Source organism: Rattus norvegicus, chromosome 4 (genome assembly GCF_021556685.1).
Source record: "Rattus norvegicus strain SHRSP/BbbUtx chromosome 4, alternate assembly SHRSP_T2T, whole genome shotgun sequence".
In the NCBI taxonomy this organism is placed as follows: Eukaryota; Metazoa; Chordata; class Mammalia; order Rodentia; family Muridae; genus Rattus; species Rattus norvegicus.
This window is the reverse complement of record NC_141537.1, coordinates 10,841,647-10,863,519: the sequence shown is the minus strand read 5'-3', so window position 1 is coordinate 10,863,519 and position 21,873 is coordinate 10,841,647. Positions and strand designations below refer to the sequence as shown.

Sequence of the window (21,873 nt, the reverse complement as noted above, 5' to 3'; positions counted from 1 at the left end):
TGACCTGGCAGGCCAGCTCTCAATTTTTTTTTTTTTTTGACTGAGGGGTCTTGGTGTGGCTGTGCTTGTGCGAGCAGCTGTGACGATGGTGGATGAGGGGAATGTGACTTGAGAGTGAAAGAGATGAGACAGTTGTGGGTAGATGCTTGTTTAAAGGTCCAGAGACAAACATTCTGCCTGCCTGGGCTCTGCCCACTGTGGGCCTCCTAGAGGAGCATTCTGGGTCTGAGTGAACGGTTAGGTTTCCTCTGGGCTCAGGTCCTGGGGGTCCTAATCATGAAGGTGGACCAGGCTTTTCTCTCTGGTCACACTCAGGAGCAGGGAGGGCTGGCTTCTGAGCCCCACCCCTGGTGCCCCGTCACCAGCTGCCTGGATGGACGGACGCCCCTGTGTACCAGTGACAAGCCTCCACCCCTCTAGCTCCCCAGGTCAGTGTTCAGAGTGAAAGGGGAGAAGGTGGGGAGGGGTGGAGTGGAGCTGTGCTCATACGGCAGGGGGAGGGGCTGCCGGCGCGAGACTCAGTTCAGCAGATGTCATCCAGGGACTTGCCCTAGGCCACACAGCTGGCGTCTAAGTTTCCTTCAGCCCTGGAGTCTGGCTTAGCATCTTCAGCCTCCTCCCTGACCTTTGCCCTCAAACGTGGAAAAAGTGATGAAAGATTTCAAGCAAGGCTGCAGAGAAACCTGCTTAGTTCCAGAACTCAGCAAACTGGTTCTGGTCTTACCCTAGCTTAACCTGTCAGGTTCTCCAGAAGAACTGATCATGAAAGGATCGGAGCTCTCTCCATCAGGGCCAGCAACTCAACATGGAGACGGTCCCAGGAAACCCAGCTCTACTATGGGTAGAATGGAGCTGCAATCATCTGGACCTGCTGAGCTTCCAGAGGATGCTTGCTTGATCCACAATTTATGGCGCTAATAGATTCCCAACTGAGACCTTTCTTTTCTCCTTAGAGAAGGAATTCGGGGCCCCTGTGGGCTGCCTCTGGGTTGGGCAGTCCTAGCCAGAGCTCCACTGGATGTTCTCAGGTTACTGCTTCCTCCTCTCAACCCTGTTCCTGAGGTCCTCATCCCCTTGGAGCTAGCTGTCTTGATAGGAAGTGAGAGGAAATGGTTGTTGTAATACATGTCCTTAAGGTGTCCAACCATGAGACAGGATTGTCTTTCTTTGATTCAGTCCCACACCAGCCTCAAAGGGACCTTAAGGCATCTGCAGCACGAGGCTGCACAGACAGGAACTTCATTAGGGGCAGCCTGGAGTCTCTTGGAGGAGTCTTAAGCATCAGCAGCCTGAGGTCTTCACACTGACAGGGCCTTTGCTGGGCTCATGTGACTAAGCCCAAGTCTCTGCTCTGAGTCATCTAACTCAAGGTCAAACTGTGTGGGTCAGACAACCACTTTCTGCAAGAGAACTCCAGGTTGTGGTCTCTTCATTCGTCACTAGTCAGAGACCCCAGAAGGCCCACCCTGGTGTGTCACCACTGTGGAGTTATATGAGCAGTGTCACTGGGCGGCCACCGATATGGTGCTACAGCTGGGACCGGCATTCTTATTCTGCCTTCCACCTGCATTTCAGCTCCTCAAAGGGCTTCCCAGCTCAGGGCCGCCCCCTCTCCCTCCGTGCGTGACTCGGGGAAGCTGCTGCCTGTGAGCTTCCCTTTATCTCAGCGGGCATTCCACAAGCAATGCAGTTCTCTGTGTTGAAGCAAGCACACTGTCTGATGCCATCACCCAACCACAGTCCTTCAGTGTCACTGACGGGGTCACCATGACCTGTGCTGGTCCTTGATTCTCACTCTCACTGTGGCATCAGATCAATAATCAAGTTAAACAAGGTGAGCTGGGGGGCTGGGCCCGGCTGGTCGGAACTCAGAGCAGCCATGCTGCAGGAAGGCCAAGTCCCTAAGGTGGCCACAGTGGCTAGTGCCAGCAGAGTCGGAAGCCGGCTCCGTGATGAAGATCAGAAAGGCTGACAGCACTTGTGTGGGCGCTGACTGGAAACTCCTGAGAGGCTCAAGAAAGCAGAGAGTGCGTGCAGGAGTCCATTCCGCCGTGAAAGAGACAGCAAACGAGGAAGCGGAGGCTTCTCTGAGGCCATCTGGGAGCACGAGGCTGAGCAGAATACACACCTAAGAGCTGTCAGGCCCTAAATCTCAAACCACTTCTCCCCTGCAGCTCTCCTCAGAGCCAGGTGCTGCCAGAGACGTAAAGAACACCATCTTATTCTTGCAGGATCTGATTCAATAAAGTCAGAGTTTTGGTTAATAGCTTTCTGCCCTCAGCAAAACCTGTCCAGTGAGACATTTATTGTCCCCTGAAGCCCAGATGCTCTTGCCACAGACCAGAGTAGAAGAAGTAGGGTGGCAACGGTATACGTGCCCATGTCTCCTGAGGAACAGCCATGTGGCCCCACAACACAGGAACGAATTGCTTATGCTGGGTTTTGAGGAATTCAGCCAGTCGAGTAAAGGGCAGGGCTTGGCTAGCAGGTCTTCATGTAACCCTGGCATCCACCTTCATTTAGAAGTGCTTTCTCTATACAGCTGGTCCTGCTGGGGCCCAGCTACTGAGAAGATATCACCCATGCTAAGCCTATGGCCCAGGTGACACCGTAGTGACTGGAGTCTAATGAGACAGACACCATGCCTGGTGAATTACACAGGGAACTGAACACAGAAAAGTCACCCCTGCCTCCTCACATACATACACACACATGTGCACTGCATACATACGAACACTCGCCCTCCCCACCACTGCCACCACCATGCTGGGCAAGGACAAGATGACAAGTCCCTAGTAGTGCGGGCTGCTTGTAAGTTCCATGTAAGCAGCCTCTAACCTTCTTGGTCACACACTCTGTGCAGTGACTCTGACACAGGGAAGCTCAGGTACTGGACACACAGGCCTCACAGACCAGATCCATGCTGTTCACTTCCCATCAGCCTCAGCACCGCGTTCCTATCACCTCTGTCCTCGACAGGGACCTGGGGTCTTCCGTGGTTGGCTGTCACAGCTGTGCTCCCAGCTCAGGGGCTTTGTACTGAATGCTTTTCATTCCCCAAATATCTCCACCATCTCTCGAATGTACACCTCTCACCCAAGTTCCCGTTTACCAAGGCCGGCCTCTGTGACCACACATGCTCTCACCACACATGGACACATTTGGCTTCAGTTTTCTTAGTCCAACCAATGTATCAGAGGAGGACCTGTCATAATATCTAGCTTGATGCTCTTACTTGCAAACAGGCTCCAGGAGGCCTTAGAACGCTGGCAGTGCTAAGTATAGGGGCTGGCCATACTAGATGTTGAGTGCTGACAGTCCCACGCAAGTAGAGCTGACGGTACCAAGCACAGAGTACTGAGGTACCAGGCACAGAGTACTGAGGTACCAGGCACAGGGTACTGAGTTACCAGGCACAGGGTACTGAGTTACCAGGCACAGGGTACTGAGTTACCAGGCACAGGGTACTGACGGTACCAGGCACAGGGTACTGAGGTACCAGGCACAGGGTACTGAGTTACCAGGAACAGAATACTGAGGTACCAAGCACAGGGTATTGAGGTACCAGGCACAGGGTATTGAGGTACCAGGCACAGGATACTGAAGTACCAGGCACAGGGTACTGAGTTACCAGGAACAGAATACTGAGGTACCAGGCACAGGGTACTGACGGTACCAGGCACAGGGTACTGACGGTACCAGGCACAGGTACCAGGCATAGGGTACTGAGGTACCAGGCACAGGGTACTGACGGTACTAGGCACAGGGTACTGAGTTACCAGGCACAGAGTACTGAGGAACCAGGCACAGGGTATTGAGGTACCAGGCACAGGGTATTGAGGTACCAGGCACAGGATACTGAAGTACCAGGCACAGGGTACTGAGGTACCAGGCACAGGGTACTGAGGTACCAGGCACAGAGTACTGAGTTACCAGGCACAGAGTACTGAGGAACCAGGCACAGAGTACTGAGGTACCAGGCACAGGGTACTGAGGTACCAGGCACAGAGTACTGAGTTACCAGGCACAGAGTACTGAGGAACCAGGCACAGAGTACTGAGGTACCAGGCACAGGGTACTGAGGTACCAGGCATAGGGTACTGAGGTATCAGGCACAGGGTACTGAGGTACCAGGCACAGGGTACTGAGGTACCAGGCACAGAGTACTGAGTTACCAGGCACAGAGTACTGAGGAACCAGGCACAGAGTACTGAGGTACCAGGCACAGGGTACTGAGGTACCAGGCACAGAGTACTGAGGTACCAGGCACAGAGTACTGAGGAACCAGGCACAGGGTACTGAGGTACCAGGCACAGGGTACTGAGGTACCAGGCACAGGGTACTGAGGTACCAGGCACAGAGTACTGAGGTACCAGGCATAGGGTACTGAAGTACTAGGCACAGAGTACTGAGATACCAGGCATAGGGTACTGAGTTACCAGGCACAGAGTACTGAGGAACCAGGCACAGAGTACTGAGGTACCAGGCACAGGGTACTGAAGTACCAGGCACAGGTACCAGGCATAGGGTACTGAGGTACCAGGCACAGGGTACTGAGGTACCAGGCACAGGGTACTGAAGTACCAGGCACAGAGTACTGAGGTACCAGGCACAGGGTACTGAGGTACCAGGTACAGGTACTGACGGTACCAGGCACAGGGTACTGAGGTACCAGGCACAGGGTACTGAGGTACCAGGCATAGGGTACTGAGGTACCAGGCACAGAGTACTGAGGTACCAGGCATAGGGTACTGAAGTACTAGGCACAGGGTACTGAGGTACCAGGCACAGACTACTGACGGTACCAGGCACAGGGTGCTGACAGTACCAGGAACAGAGTACTGAGGTACCAGGCACAGGGTGCTGACAGTACCAGGAACAGAGTACTGAGGTACCAGGCACAGGGTACTGAGGTACCAGGCACAGGGTACTGAGGTACCAGGCACAGGGTGCTGAAGCACTAGAAGCCCCCTTCAGGTTAACCCAGGTCTGGCAGAAGTCTCATGTCCTCCTGGTGCTTCCCCTGAGGGGGATGTGCCCACCTCTCAGGTGACCGAGCAGCTGTGTGGATCCAGTGTCAGGGGGTGACTGCTGTGGCAGCTGAGCATCAGGTGCCACCGGGGACTCCGGGGACCTCTTCCAAAGCCCGTGTGCATGAGGTGTAACAAGACTAGGCTGCTTGGCACGCTCCTCCCTCCCTTTCCCTTCTGGCACCCACACTGCTGCCTGACGCTCCCCAGCTCTTGGGGGTAGACTGCACAGGGCTCCCTCTTCTGGGAAGTGGCTTGGCCTGCTGAAGCCAGAGAGGACCAAGGCCCAAGTGCTTGAAGCCAGAACATTCCACGCACTTGATCTCTGTCTCCTTCCTGGACATGACTATTCTCAGGCTCTAGGTAGGTAGATGGTGACACACGGACATCTCCGTAACAGATGCTCTGGCCTTCGGGGAAAGAAGACCTCCTTTTCCTGACAGACGTCATAAAGCAAAACTGCCCACAAACCAACATTTATGCAGGAGCAGCAAGGGGCTGAGTGGGGCAGAAAACACTGCCTGATCTGAGACCTGGGCTGCTGGGCTCTGGTTAGGTTCCTGTGGTCAAAAAAGGGGCTAGAAACAGATCATGTTAATGAATGTAAACCATGCTTGGTCACCCGGGACATGTTTCATGGAGGAACAGTGAAAAGCAGAGAAATCTCCTCCTGCCTCAGACACTGTGGGAAGCATACAGTAGGATGCCTAGTCAGAAAAATTCACTGTCCACACTGGCGCCTCTCAATCACAGAGCACCCTGTATCTATGGGACTGTGTGCAGACCGGGCCAGAGCAACTCGGGGCTGTGTGTGGGGTCCTCTCACTCTGGTTCTCTTTGACTTCTCTTGGAAGCTGGCGGGTAAAAGGATACAGAGAAGGAAGATGAGAGGGAACATTCCAGGAGGACAGGGGCCAGTGAGAAGGGACTCAGAGCCAGACTTCTTAGGCCACGGGTATGCTGACCTTCGAACCCACATCCCTTCATGGCCTGTGGATACCCCTATCTGATGCTCCAATCTCCCCTGCCTTCAAGGCAGACAGTCCTTAAATTCTAGGTTTGGAGAAGTTTCCCTGGCCGGCAACCACTGTGAGTCAGCAGGTTTTAAAGGGATGGTGCTAGTTTGCTCTCGTGTCTGTAAAGATAGATTTCTTTCATTTTTAGTAGAAACTACCTAAGCACATAGAAGAGAGGAGAACACATATGTTTTCCTTTTGCTGAACTGCAACAGCTCTCTACTCGCTGTAGTTCAGTGGCAGAGTGCTTGCCTAGCATGTGTGAGGCCTGAGTCTAAAACAGTAAAAATAACTGAAAAAAGAAAGGAGGAAAGAGGGAAGGAAGGAAGGAAGGAAGGAAGGAAGGAAGGAGGGAGGGAGGGAGGGGAGTAAGGAAAGAAGGAAAGAAGGAGGGAAGTAAAGAAGGAGGGAAGGAAGGAACTTCAAGCTCCCATACCTTCCTCACAACAAAAAAGATCACAATTTAGGTGCCTAGCCCAAGAGTCCACACTGCCCGCCACTGCTTAAGGGTTCTGATAGAGTGAAGAGTGGGTATCCATGTGAAGGTTAAAGTCTGGGCGGGCTCCTGCCCTGCCCTTCCCCATCTGGGTCATGGAGCAGGTTTCCTTTGTCTTCTCAGTAATTGAAGGGTGAATGTTTCAGGGTTGCTGAGAGAAATAAGCAAGGCAGAACCACGAGTAAAGGCTCCCCCAACATCTGGGGATACTGCTCACTTATGCTGTGCATAAGTGAGCAGTGTCACAGCAGAGACCCCTAGAAGAGCACCTTCATCTCAGCCCATCATCCGGCCTTCACACCTGACTGAGAGCCACCAACAGAGGAGGAAAGATAACTCTGCATGAGTAAGAAAGTAAACATCAGGACAACTTTCACAAGTGGAATACTCCTGAAGATCGGCAATGTCAAATTCTACTCCATTGAAAACAAACCTTGAAGTTGTTGGTGACTGGGCTGCAGACAACATTGACTAAGAAGAGCGTGTGGTGCTCTTACTGAAGGACCCAGGTTCAGTTCCCAGCACCTAAATCAGAGGGCTCACAACTGCCTGGAGCCCTTTTTCAGACACTGAAGGAGCCTGCACTGATCCGTGCACACACATGCACACACACCACATACACGCCCCCCCCACATACACGCATACCACATACATACACACACCTCATATACACACACACATCCCACATACATATACACACACCCCACATATACACACACACCACATATATATACACACACAGACCACATACACACACCCCACATACACACACCACATACACACACACCCCACATACATATATACATACACACACACCACATACACACACACCCCACATACATACACATACATACACACATACACACACACACTTAAAGTTGACACAGTATAAGGTAGAGGGTAGGACTAAATGATAAAGCTGGATGGAATGCAGGTGAAAGGGCGCAGGAGTCACTAAAGAGGGTAGAGAGTGAATTGTTTTCTAGTTCCAACTGTTGTTCCCTCCCTCCCTCCCCCCTTCATGGTGGAGAAGTGTGTAAAGATGCAATTGTTACTGAGAGTGTAAGTCCAAAGCAAAGGCACACGGCTTCAGGATGAACATTCTTAAATTTCTAAAGACCTCCTACTTCGTTCATGTGCATGGGTGTTTGCCTGCATGTATGTGTGTGCACCACGTGCATGCCCGCATGTGTGTGTATGTGCCACATGCATGCCCGCATGTGTGTGTGTGCACCATGTGCAGGCCTGGCCTGTAGAGGTTGGAAAAGGGGAAGAGGAAGAGGAAGGCGAGCAGGGAGGCCCCGTCACGACACTGTCACACGAGTTCTCCATGTTCCCAGGGTGGCATTCCCATCTGATGGCCTTCAAGGGTTTCATGCAGGATTCTTCTAGAAGGTGACAGTTGGCTTTATAGATAATGCAATATGTCTTGGAATTTGTTTCAAAATGATTCCTGGGGGCTGTTGAGATGGCCCAGGGGGGCAAAGTGCTTCCTGAACTACCCTGAGGATCAGAGTTTAACCTCCTAACTCCACAGTGGAAGGAGAGAACTCATTCCCAGGGCTGACCTCTGACCTCCACACACACCCTGGGGCACGTTTCTCCCCTAACCCTCAACCCCTCGCCCATAGTAAAAAAAAAAAAAAAAAGCGATCCCCAGGCAGGGAGCTGGGCATATGTGGGGAGGGAATGAGTTCACTGAGCTGCTGGCTACTTGCCCAGTTGGCCAGTGGATACTGCGCTCCACCATGCTCCTTCTCTCTTACACACCTTTGACTCCCTAGGAATACATACACAGAGAATTCCAACATCCACGATTACGCTCGCCCCAGGCGCTTGCTTGGGGGACACTGAGTCACCAGTCCTTGGTGGAACACAGGATGTCGAATGAAGGGTATTTCCTACCCTAACAAGTCAGCTAAGGGTTTGCCAAGTGAGTGTGGGGTAGGGCCACTTTGTCATTTCTATCTCCCTTTGTTGCCCCTGGGTACCAGGGAGGAGGGTTCATGTGTAGACACCCAACCAATCCCATACTGGATTAACGCCAAACCTCTGCTCTCTGCAGTTGGAAGGCTCAAAAAAGTCATGTCTGCTCCTGGGGTTCAACCCAGAGATCAGCCTAGTCTTCACGCACAGGTGCTCCAGGTTCACTTATGGGGAAAATAGGGAGACACCGTTTCCTCATTGTGTGGGTGTGTGTGGAAACTGAGGCTTAAATCCAATCAAGTAATAATGTGCCTTCCCATAAATTCATTTTGCAAAGCCTCAGGATCAATAAAATTATGCTGGCTAGTGGTCTGAACTCCTCCAAGAACAGTTCTACAACGGAGTGCCCTGCAGAGAACACACAGTTCTGAGCCAAGCCACAGATGTAAGAGTTCAGAGAGGACTCACCCAGGCCACACCCAGAGCTCCTGTGACCTTTTAGGGAAGCGGGCGTGGCAGAAAGGGAGAGCAGCCGTGACCTTCCCAGAAGAGAGTGACGTGGTGAAGCCAGGAAGAGGCTGCCCTTATAAAGCTACATTTTGAAAAGACAGAGGATGCCCTGAGCTATTTGTGAGTGTTCCCAAGAGATGGTCGCTGTGCAGCATAAGAATCAGGGAACACCGCACACACGCCACTCAGGGTGATGACTGACAGGTCATCTCCAGGAGCGAGCATAATATTTTATTCCAACCTTCTGGGAAATGTATGGGGAGTGATGTTCGACACTCAAGGGCACAAAATCTGAGTTCCAACTGTGCATCATGGGGAGGTTCACCTAGTCACCCAGCTCTCCTAGACCGTACCAGTCAATACCTATTGTGGGGTGAACGGATCCTCTTGCTCCAGTGTGCCTACACCTGTGTGGGTGCCAACTGGGACAAGAACCAGACCTGGCACGAATCCACTCCCGCTGAGCCGAAGGCTCAGTGAGTAGAAGGGTTTTGAGTATACAAAGCTGGCCGACAGCTGGCCATCTGCTAAGGAAGTGTCCCCAGGGTGGGGTGGGTCTCCGGTCAACTGGCCTTGATCTTGCCTGGGCTCCTTCTCAAACTCCCTGCCTACACTGATCAGCTTCTTCCCATTCTTTGTTACCGTGCGACATTGCATGCATGTTTGTGGGGATGCACATGTGTCTGCAGTTGTGTGCATTTGGAGGTCAGAAGTCAACGCTGTTTTTATTACACCCCATCGGGATTTTTGAGGCAGAGTCTCACAGACTGTGGGATTCATTGACTCTTTTTTTTTTTTTTATTTTTTTATTTATTATATATAAGTACACTGTAGCTGTCTTCAGATACACCAGAAGAGGGCATCGGATCTCTTTATAGATGGTTGTGAGCCACCATGTGGTTGCTGGGAATTGAACTCATGACCTCTGAAAGAGCAGTCGGGTGCTCTTAACCGCTGAGCCATCTCTCCAGCCCTCATTGACTCTTCTAGACTGGCTGGGCACTGAGCTCTTGGGGACAGCACTGGGGAGCTGCCCATCTCCGTCCATCATAGTACCATTACGGAGGGTACCAACATGCAGGTGCTGGGGACTTTACTGACAACACAGCCATCCCCTTAGACCAAACCTTGTTTTATATCTCTCGGTTGCTGGGGCTCTGGATGGGGAAGGGGGGCTGTGATGTGAGGGTTCCCCAGTGTAGGCTTCCACAGCAGCATGCAGCAATGGCACACCACAGAGGGACCTTACGCCTGACTGGTGGATGTCCTCAGCCGGGTGCAGCTTCTGCTGCATGGCATGGGTGCCCAGCAGGACTGCCTGGTTTCCTCACTTAGCTTGGTGTGTCTCAACAGAACACACAGACAAGGCAGCTTGCGTACTACATCGTAGCCTCATTGTCCTGGGGCTGCAAGGCCCATCTTGGTCAGGTCTGGTGAGGGTCCTTGTCCTGGTTGGCAGATGGCCACCTTCAGGATGTATTCTCAGAAGATCTCTCTTCCTCTTTGTCCCTAACCTCATGTGTCCTTAATTAAGCCTCTCTGGCTACCATCACCCCGTGAATTCTAGGAGACACGGTGCACCCTATAGCTTAGCAGAGGCCTGCCGTGTGTCCGAGGGCTCAGCCCTGTCTGTGAGGTCTCTGCTGCCCCTGCTTCAGAGGCCACTGTGGGGGTTTCTCTGGAACACTCTTTGCCTCCTGGGGACTCTGTATCCTTATATTTATTTTTTGATATATTATAACTAGCTACAGTGAGTTTCAGGGCTGGTGATTGTAGGCTGGCATAGAACTGCATGGGACTCCCCTCCTGTGGACTAAAGTCCAGTTTTCTGTCTGTGAGGAGGTCTGTCCACTCCACCCCGCTCTGCTTTCACTCGAGGCCCTTAGCGGGTGGGAAGGGCCGTCATGAGACATTAGCCTGCCGTGTTCCCAAGCTGCATGTTCTTGCTCACACGTGTCCATCCACAAACATGAGCTCATGAAGACCCTGGGTAGATGGCCCTGTGCCTAGGGAGTGAGGAAACATGCTGGCTCAGGCACTGCACGCTGGTTGCTCAGTCAGGAGACCATCTCTGCACGGCGCTCTGTGATGGAGGGAGCATTCACTGCAGGCAGTGAGAGATGGCCGTCCCTCAGCACGGCAGCCCAGGCTCAATTTCTGGTCTAAGTTCTAAGCTTGGACAGGAGAGATAGCAGGAAGGAAGGTGAAGGTCATGTCCTCCTCATTTCTCCTCCATGATGCTAACCCCCATGTTGAACGGCTCCCAGCCAACCACTGGGTACTAGGATCAGCCCTGGGAGGTGGGGGGCAATTGTATGCACCCCCTGCAGTGCCCAAAGCTTCTTTGAGCCTGCTTCCTTACCAACCTTTCCCCGGGAATCACTAATCCATCAAAGGCTTTGTCTCTTGTACTCATAGGACTTCAGCCGCACACAGGAAAGGTCTCAGGATGCTGGGTTAGAGCTCACTGTGTGCTCAGGCTGGCCTTGAACTTTCACCTACCCCTCCATCTGTATCTACTGAGTGTTGGGGTTACAGGCATGCACCCAACAACCTCTGTGTGAGGAATCTTGTGGGGTATCCCCAGCCTGCTGCTTTGTCCCCGCTGTCCTGATCTGGCTGTGCAGAGCATATAGGAGCCCAGGGCTCAGCCCTCGGGGCCTCCAGATCCTAGCTCAGACCTGCTGGACAGGGGCCAGCTTTATTGCATGAGGCCTTTCCCTGGCGCTGGGGCCCTACATGTCAGGTCACACCCTAGATTAGCTCCCAGCTCCTGAAGCCTGGCCAAAGTCCCCAGCCTCTCCCTCAGGCTTGCTTGAGACGACAAGAGGCCGGGGAAGTGGCCCCATGCCTACGGCTTGATGTTATCTATCAGAATGAAATTGTGTTCGCTCTTTGATCCATTGATTTTATACACGCGAACTTGTTCCACAGACAAAGTTACCTCTCCAAGAGATGCTGACTCTACTATTTAGCTACAGCCTTGCTGTGTCCCCCAGGCTTATCTCGCACTGCCACGTTCCAGTGATTCCCCTACCTCACCTTCCTGAGCAGCAGGAAGTCCCGTTGTGCCCTGCTGTGTCACAAATGTTCTCAAATCAAAGGGCTGAGATGCGGCCCATCTACAGATGGGTCAAAACCCAACACAGCAATAAATGAAGTAAAGGCTGGAGAACGTGAAGGAAAAAGCCCTATGCTTAGGTCTGGGATTAGGACAACACAAAAAGACCGTCGGAACGGTGTTCATCAAAGCCCACTGTGGCTTATCACAGAAAATACTTCAAGGACAGCTGCCCGTTCAGAGTTACAGTGACACCACCCTTGCTGTGATACTTGTGGGCAAAGGTCACTGTTTCAAAATAACAGATGCTCATCGGTATGGCTCAGTGGGTAAAAGGCGTCTGCGGCAAAGCCTGACAGTGTGAGTTCGATCCCACAGACCAACATGGTAGGAGAGCACCAAGTCCTGCAAGCAGTCTTCTGACCACCACGCACGCAGCGACACGGACTCCCTGGCATAAACACATGCATAAATAAATGTAAAAAGCAAAGCGAGCAAAAACAAACCAAAAACCAAACCAAACCAAACCAACCAAACAAAAGAGAAGCAAACCCCCAAAACAACTGAGGCTGCCATCTTCATGTTGCCTTTGAATGTAGTTTCCCACAGTGTGGCTCCTTAGGCTAGGGTTCAAACCCAGGACAAGCGGCTGAGGTGCCCTCCCTGCCTTTCCCTTTTGTTTCTCTTTCTCACTCAGGGAGGGGCTCTGCTGCTTAGGGAATGCATTCATCTCTGTCTCTGGCAGAACAAAATGTATGATGTGCTATCATTTATATCGAATGATTATAAAAACAGTAAGCTCCCAGGTGCCTGCAGTGTCTCTGAAGGAGGAGCGTCTTGTTCCAGGAAGCCAGGGGACTGGGTTCTAGAAGGGAAGAATGTGATACGCGTGTACCTCATGGGGATTTTTCAGGGGTGAGTGAATTTGTGGGTACATATACACCTGTCGGTGTGCACAGGGGTGTGTGTGTGTGTGTGTGTGTGTGTGTGCGCGTGCGTGCGCAAGTGCGCCCATATGGGCGAGTAGGTAAGAGGTTAACTTTGGCTGTCACCTCACCTGCCTCTCACTGGTTGTAGCTCACTGATTAGACTATGCTGACCGGCCAACAAGCCCTGAGGTGTTCTGTGGCCAGCTCTTCAGAACATATATTACATTACATATGGGTAGTTTGCATAGCTTTTGAGGACTGACCTAGGCTAGGAGTTTAGGGTACATAGTGGGGAATGCCAGGTAGGAGGGCTCTGTAACAGGTAGAGACCAAGGGATGCATGCTTCTGAAGCAAAACCTTTACAGACCGAGCCTTTGCTCCAGTCTGCAGGTCTCTCTTTTTACCAAATACTTTTTTGTCCCTTTTGAATATTTTAATATCACCGTGTAATACCTATTTAACTACAAACATGTTTAGACAACCCCCAAACACTGGTGTGGGGCTGACCTTCATCTTCTCTGAACACATGTGTCACCTGCACGCAGACCGACTCCGGCCTTGCAGAATCCTGTTCGTGCACTACAAACTCCAGTCCCACCTTGCACAGTGGCTGCAGTTCTGCAGAAGACTGCAGATCATTAAGACAGGGCTTTGGCTGGAGCCATTTTGGAGCAAGGCTACTCCCATGTGGCGCTGCAGAGCTGAAAGACCTGCTGGCCAGCCCTGTGGTGAGAGGACTGTTTGGAACTTCCTCTCGCTCACACTCCCGGCCCCGAAATCTGCTCTGCCTTCCTTCCCAGTCTCAAGGGCACACTGCCCTTGGCTCCCTTTCCTCCACTCTGCAGCAGAGCCCACACTCGAGGCTGGGCAAGCTAGGTGGTCAGCAGGCCTGCCGCCCTGGGCTTGACCCGCCACACCCGGAACCTCCATTCCAGAAGGGTCTGCACCACACGCCCATCCTTCCTCCCCCAGGCTCCTTTCTAGGGGTCCTTCCCTCACTGTGGAAAGTGAGGCTTTGCTCCAATAAAGAAGGGCTTAACTGCTATGGGGTTGGGGGGCAGAGTCACATCTGCTCAGAAATAGCACCAGGGCTCTGGTGGGGACAGAGCCAGGCTTGTTGATTCAAGAGGTCCCTATGGTCTAAGGGCTTGTGCTGCGGCCTTCCCTCCGCCCGCCCACCGTCAGCAGACAGCTCAACACTGTGGCTGTCACTGGCACTGTCCTATTCGGGGGGTGCTGCTAACACATACCCAGACTGATTAGATAGACAGCACCCGGGGTCTGATTAAATGGCATTCCGCAGCCCTTTAACTGCCTGTCAACTCTCCAGCTGGCCCTGCAAGCCTGCATCTACAGTCCTGTGCCCTTCCCCTTCACTAAGGGCACCGGGAGAACTCTCCTTCTGTCTGTGCGTAACCTTTCCCCCAATAGACGGAGGCTTTACAACATACCTGCTCACCGGAGTTGGGACTTTTCAGGGGAGACCCAGCTGCTCTTTTACTTGCGGGTTCTGACTGGAAACTGATTTAACAGCTAAACTTTAACTCTTCTCCCCTTCCCTTCTTTCTGCCCTCTGCATGTGTGTGATGATACGTATGTGTGTTCATGTATGCCCGTGCCCATGGATTCCAGAGGTCAACCTTGGGGTGCATTCCTCTGGAGCTGTCCACCTTAGGTCTCCAGACATCACTGGTGTAGAACTTGCTGTTTTGGCCAGTAGTAAGCACTAGGAATCCTCCTGTCTCTGCTTTACCGCAAGTATGTAGCCACATGCACTCCCAGCTCTTTAAACCGGGGATGGGGCTTGAATTCGGGTCCTTATGCACCCTCCTCACTGGGCCACCTCCCTGGCGGCCTTTATGACTTGAGTTACGTCTGCTCACCTGAACCCAATCTGACCTTAGATGGGTCACAGGATGCGCTTCCTCAAACTGCAGACTCCCCAGGGCTCTGATGGCTGCTTTGACCCTGCTGTCTCTTACAGTAAACCAAGGGCCAGCTGCCTAGAACTTGTAGCTGGGAAGCTTGCGCACCCTTGGTGACTAGGGTTGGTCCTTGTCCCGTGGTCCCTGTGACTTGCAGGGCTTCCCTCCTGGAGACTCTCCTGGGCTCCTTTTCTCTAGCGACCTTCTCCATGGTGTCTCCCGCACTGTAGACCCTGCATGAGCTTGTGTGTGTTCCTGGCTTGCTGACTTACACTTCGGTGCTAGAATCTCCGAGGATAACAGTGTGGCATGAGACTGCAAAGCAGTGGCCTGGACATCGGCTTCCCACACCAGAGTGTGTAGGGGTGTTGTGGGTCCCAGAGTCTCAACACGTCACTCAGTGTGTGCCCCAGAACCTTCAGTTGGGCTGTGTAAGGTCAGGCACTTGAACCCGCAGTGGTAGTTCTGGGCTGTGGTGTCTCTGCCTGGCTAGCTGGAGTGCAGCACTCCTGGCTTCATCCACTAGGGGGCGCTGAGTGGGTCTGCATGGGGATGTGGCGCCCACCATTAGCAGAGAGAGACCTAATGCTCTCACTGCAAGGAAGTGAGTCCAGACTGAGAGGATGGAGACAAGAGCTGCTTGCTCACAACTGGAGAGAGGCTGGCATCTCCAGCAGGTATGACAACAATAGGAGACATGGGACACGGCTCAGACATTCTGTGACACACGACTGAATGTACAAAAGGGGTCTCTGAATGGCAGAATATTCAAGCCTTTCAAGGATATGTGGAAGGTACGATAGCACGGGGGAACCTGCCAAAGCATGGAAGAAGTCAAGCACACCACAAGGAGACCGGACACAGCACAGAGACGTACCACGGCTCACAAGGACCTAAGGGCATCGAACAGAAAAGACGGAGAGAAAAACACTGCTCAGTTTCATTCTGTGAGGGCCCCAGAATTATTAGTTCATAGCGATGGTAGACTGGGGGTGCCAGAGACAGTGTGGGAGAATGAGTTCTGAGAGCAGGGGAGGGAATGGAGGGGTTAGGCTGCTGTGCACCACAATGAGAGTGTGCTTGGTACTGTCGGGCTGTCGAGCTCCAGGTGATGAGGAAAATTCTTATCTGTTGCTCACAAAAAGGAAGTTAGAGGAGGAGGGAGGAGAGCACGATGGAGAGGGAAGGGAGGGAGGGAGAGAGGGAGAAGAGGATGAAGGTCAGGGAGAGGGAGAGGAAGGAAAAGGGGAGGAGGAAATGGAACAAGAGGAGGAAGGAGGAGAGAAGGCAGAGAGAGGAGAAAAGGGAGAGGAAGAGGACGAGGAAGAAGAAATGGGGGATGAGAGAAGAAGAGGAGGAGGCTGTTTCTCTACTGTTCCTGGCAGTGGTTGTTTCCCACAAAGGCCCAAATACAAGCCCCCTGGTGCCCCCGGCTGTCCCTGGCTCATGGGCGGAGGGTCACTCTATCATCCAAGTCACCACGCTCCAGTTGTTGAATACTCACAAATGTCCACCACTACGCCAGCCCCACAATAGCCAGGGCTCCGGGGAGCCCCACTCGCCACATCTTCCATCACCTTGAAAACACCACCTCTGACAGCCAGGCAGGCTACAGTGCACCCACTGTGTGCAGAGAGCTGTTCGGGGGGACACAGACTCATTCCCCTGCAGGAAGCACCCATCAACTGCACTCAGATACAACAGGCAGACAGCCACAACTCGGACAGGTCCCACTTCTTTCCTGCACAGTCCCTTCCAGAGCAATCTTCGAGCATGCTGAAATGTTTTCACACTTTCGTGATTTGGACAATGTGATCGAATCCACCGAGAACCACCGCATGTACTATCCTGAGACATTAGTTACCCTAGAGTGGTAAGGTCTGTCTTCCCACAGGACCTCAGAGAACGAACTAGTCCTTCCCCTCCAGGAGGACGGATGGCCCTTCAAGTATCTGAAGATTCTCCTTCTCCAGGTTCACTCCTGGGGGACAGTTGTGCCGCAGTGCTCCGAGCCCTTCAGTACTTCAGATGCTATCGCTAGCTGCTCTCGTGCTGTCTGTCTGTCCTGCCTCCTCCTTCCTGCCTTCAAAAAGTCCAACCCATAGGAGAATTAAGACTGAAAAAGTGAACAAGCCAGGTGAAGGCTGCCCATCAGCAACCCCAGAACTCAGGAGACTGATGTGAGGGTCGGGCCAGCCTGGGGTACATGAGGAGGCTGTCTAGAACAGATGGCTGCACATGGCCCACCTTGGATAAACTGTGCTTTACTGTTAAATGCTTTGCTTCAGACCAGGCAGAAGACAGCCAAGGCTCCCACATGGGGAAGAGCCAAGCCACAGCAGCTCCATCGTGTCCCCTCCATCCTGTTCTTTCTGCACACTGAGAGCCCAGCAGACACATCAATGCTTCTCCAAGTCGATCTGGGTCCTAGGAACTGGATGGGGGAGGGTCCTGCCCACCTTCATTTTCGTTCATTTTTCTATATTAGGGACGAGATGATCTATTTTTAGTGCATGGCTGGTGTAAGTCAGGGGTTGCTATAGCGACAGTAAGTGGCTGCAAACCCAGTGCTGCTCCGGTTCCTAGTCACAGAGAAATCCTGACCGAGATGCAGCCCTAGAGGGTGGAGCGGCCCTCTTCTTGGGGGCTCCCACTTCTGTCCTCATGGTGTACCCTGGGCAGGCTGGGCCTGAGTGTTGCATAGGCAGTGGAGACCGTACAAACCAGGAACTGAGGGAACAGCTGGAGAGCTGACTGGGAATGGATGCCAAGCTCAATTACAGGTGAGGAGAGTCTCACATGGTGCCGATCCATCTTGGACAATAGGCAGAGGCGGGCTGGTGTGCACTGCTGGGAAGCCCAGAGTAGCAGGCAGGGTGCAGGCGGCCAGTGAGGAAAACGGTATTTTGCTGAGACAGTGCATTATTTTGTTGATGTGTTGAGTCAAGGTCCCCTGTATGCTCAAACTCACCATGTAGCAAAGGATGACCTTGAAAGTCCCGATCTCCCAGTTTCTGCCTCTGCTGGGATTACGGGCACGAGCAGTAATAATTATACAGTGCTGGGAATGGAATCCAAGGCCTTCTGCATGCTTTTTATCTACCTATTGGGCTACATCCCCAGCCCAGACTGTCTACCTTTTAAGGCTGCCTCTGTGTGCACCTACCGCCAGGGACCCTGGACTAAAGCCCAGGAGATGAGAATGAACTTGGAGACTGCTTGTGCCATCCACAAGAGTTGGGTATATTTTCTGTGTTCTGTGCGGATTGTGGCCTGCTTGGTGTGTCCTGCTGAGCTCCTTGAGACAAGGCTGCACTCAAAGTGTAAGAAAAAGAAGCCAGGAAAATTAATGTCTAGCTTTATGGGCAGTGGGAGATGTGTTTTAAAATGCAGGTTTTCTGAGGACTTGGGGGTAGTGAGACCAGGGGATGAGGAGGCAGCTTCCATTGGAAAGGCAGCATATGACAGTCCCCAAGAAGAGGTGTGTGTCACAGTCATGGAGGGGATGGGCATGACAGGGAGTGCCAGGCCTGCTCAGGAAGAGAGGAGAAAGGAAACCCTAGGCAGAATCTTGGTTTTTGTTTCCAAGGCAAAGAAAGGTGGAGCAGACAAAGGCAGGTTTCTGTGGATGTTTTTTTTTTGGTTTTTTTTTTTTTTTTTTGGTTCTTTTTTTCGGAGCTGGGGACCGAACCCAGGGCCTTGCGCTTCCTAGGTAAGCGCTCTACCACTGAGCTAAATCCCCAGCCCCTCTGTGGATGTTTTGATGGGCCTAAGGGGTCTTGAGTTGTCCAGCCTGCTTTCCCTGGTCTCTGTGACAAGAGCCCCATGGAATAGGTGTGTAGAGCTAGGGCTCCGATTAGGTACTGTGTATACAGATGGTAGGTTTCTGGGCAACCCTTGGTAAGAACTGGGTAACTCTTGGAGGGGCAGAGGGTCCTTCTTTGGTCAGGGAGGCCCATATGCAAGTCCATCAAAAGGGGCGGGAACTGGCTTCATCCCTAGCATCACAAAAACTAAACAAAAGATCCACAACTATCCTCAGCATTAGCTGTAACACCCACTGGTCTCTGTTGTCTTTACCTTTAATTTCCAAGTGTTTTCGTCCCCACGGCACAGTCCCGAGAAAGCTCATTGGAGGGGAGTGGACTCTGCCTCCAGGAAGGGAGGGCTCCAGAGGAAGGGGTCTGAGGTTCCCAAGACTGGGATCTTAAGGGCCTCACATGGCCCAGGTTGTGGTTTGCTACCCAGGGTGTTTCTCAGCCAGGAGGAAGCCAATTCATTCTCTCTAAATGTCACCATCTGTCCCATCCTGAGAATCAAGGTCAGGGCTGCCTCTTGCTGGTGGAACATTTTCACATCCTCCTCCACCAAGCTCAGAGCATCTTGTCTGAGTGTGAGAGAAGACGGTGTAGGGTCATTTTCTCCCATCCAGACTCAGGACCACTTTCTCCACTGGTCTTGTCTATCTTTTGCCTGGTGCCTAAGTGTGTGTGTGTGTGTGTGTGTGTGTGTGTGTGTGTGTGTGTGTGTGTGTGTGTGTATCTATCTATCTATCTATCTATCTATCTATCTATCTATCTATCTATCTATCTATCTATCTACCTACCTACCTACCTATCTATTTATAAAGGCCCCCATAGACTCATAGATCTAAATGCTTGGTCATCGTGGAATGGCACTACTTAGAAGGATTTGGAGGTGTGGCCTTATTGGGGGAGGTGTGGCCTTTCTGAAGGAAGCATGTCATTTGGGGGTGGGCATTGAGGTTTCAGAAGTCCAAGCTAGGCTCAGCAGTTCTCTCTCTCTGCTGCCTGTGGATCCAGATTTAGAAGTCTCAGCTCTTTCTCCAGCATCATGTCTGCCTGTGTGCCACCATGCTCGCTGCCATGATAATGGGCTAAACTTCTGAAACTGTAAGCCAGCCCCAATTAAATGCTTTTTTTGTAGTAACAGTTTCCTTGGCCATAGTGTCTTTTCACAGCAACAGAATACTAAGACACCACCCATCTGTCCACCCACCTAGCCCCCAATCTGCAGTTTGAATAAAAATGGCCCCCTATTGGCTCATATATTTGAATGCCTGGTCCTTATTTGGTAAAATTGTTTGGGAAAAATTCAGAGGTGTGTCACTGGTGATGGATGGGCTTTGAGGTTTCAAAAGCCCACACCATTCCTAGTTAGTGTGTTCCTCGGTCTCTCGCCTCCTCCCTCCCCATCCCTCTGCCTGGTGCTACAGGGCCAGATGTAAGTTCTAAGCTGTTTCTCCAGAACAAAATCTGCCTTAATGATGCCATGCTTTCTTCCAGGATGGTCGTGGACCCATCCCCTGAAACTGCGAGCCAGCCGGTACTAAACACTTTAGTTCACAATTGCCTCGGCCATGACGTCTCTTCATGACAATGGAAAGGAAACCAAGACACCATCTATCATCTGTCTGTCTCCATGCTGCCCGCCTGTCTGTTCACTCTCTATGCATTCCTATCCATACATTTTACTATTGCACCGGTTAGTTCTTGTTTTTGTCAACGTGACACAAGCTAGAGTCATCTGGGAAGAAGAACTTCAGTTGAGAAAAACGTCTCCATCATATGGGCCCACGACAAGTCTGTGGGGCATTTTCTTGTTTAGTGATCAAAGTGGGAGGGCTCAGGCCACTGTGGTTGGTGCTATCCCTGGGCAGGTGGTCCTCAGTTGTATAAGAAAGCAGACTCAGCAAGTCGTGATGAGCAAGTCAGTACACAGCACTCTTCCATGGCCTCTGCCTCAGTCTCGGCTCAAGATTCCTGCCCTGAGTTCCCTCAGTAATGGACCGTGGTTAAGACACGTAAGTCAAATAAACCCTTTCCTGCTTTTGGTCATAATGCTGACCACAGCAATAAAAACCACACTAGGACAGCTATCAGTGTCTATCATATCATAAAAATCCATCCATCCATCCATCCGTCCGTCCATCCATCCATGATTCATTCATCTATATACCTGCCATCTACTTACATACATACATTACATACAAAATAAAATGCTGGGCGACAGAAATGCATCTGGGTGAGCATGTGCTTATTTGTATTATTCTGAAGCTCCTGAGAGTCCCTCAAAGACCCATGCTGGGCCTCCCCGTCACCGAGATTGCCTCCGAGAACTTCTCTCACAGAAGCAGGAAGAAGAGCACTTCACTCCTGCCCACAGGAGCAGCAACTCTGAATTCCGCAGCCAAGGGCTCTTTCTGGCTTGACTCCCAGCAAACTGAAGGTTCCAGGGAAGAAGTGTGGATTAATTCTCTAAAGAGCCTGCCTTTGTGTAAGACCTTCTAGATGGTCTGCCACTTGCTGAGTGGGGGCATCACAGCCTTATGGTGAGATGGGTTCAAAAGAACAAGGTTCACTGCGTGGCTTGGCAAACACCTGTGATCTGAGTCCATCTGAGACAGGAATGAATCAGATAATGAGACCCTATCTGAAAGCAATCAATAAAAGGCCAAGGCTGTATTGGGTGGTGTCTGGCCCCCAATGGCAGTCATCTATTACTAGGTTTTGCCTCTGACCTGGAATTTTTGTGACTGCTGGATAAGACCCTAAAATATATGCTGGGCTGTTGGACCTCTTGCTCACCCCTTCCAACCTCGAGGCTAGGAATGGGCGGGTACCTGCTTCCAAAAGAAAGTGTCTCCACCCAGCTGAAGACTGCATTAAAGTCCTAGAGGAGAGATTCCCTATCTCTCTGTAGCCCAACTCCTGGACAGACCGGCCACCTTTCTTTTGGGACTGTAAAAGCCTCCGTCATCCCTCTGGGGACCAATGCCATTCTGGGGTAACCTGCGTCTGTGTTCCACACCATGATGTCTCCTGTTTGTGCTCAGAATAAACTATTCTCTTATTTGATAATTGTTATTTTCTAGTTCGCATTGACAGAAAGAAGTAGATGTTACGTGAGTTATTTTAGGAAGGCCCTGGGAAGGCTGACTTATGCTCAGCCTTGTAAG

General features: G+C 51.8%; 1 protein-coding gene and 1 long non-coding RNA gene across 14 annotated transcripts in view; one reads left to right on the top strand and one right to left on the bottom strand.

Annotated features, from left to right (window-relative positions):
* Positions 1-21,873, bottom strand: part of Prkag2 (protein kinase AMP-activated non-catalytic subunit gamma 2) — a 241,050-nt gene that overhangs the window by 108,990 nt on the left and 110,187 nt on the right.
* Positions 17,439-21,775, top strand: LOC102554253 (uncharacterized). Its single transcript, XR_015686287.1, has 3 exons — positions 17,439-17,677; positions 20,201-20,718; positions 20,972-21,775. It is a non-coding gene; the product is annotated as an uncharacterized LOC102554253 (long non-coding RNA).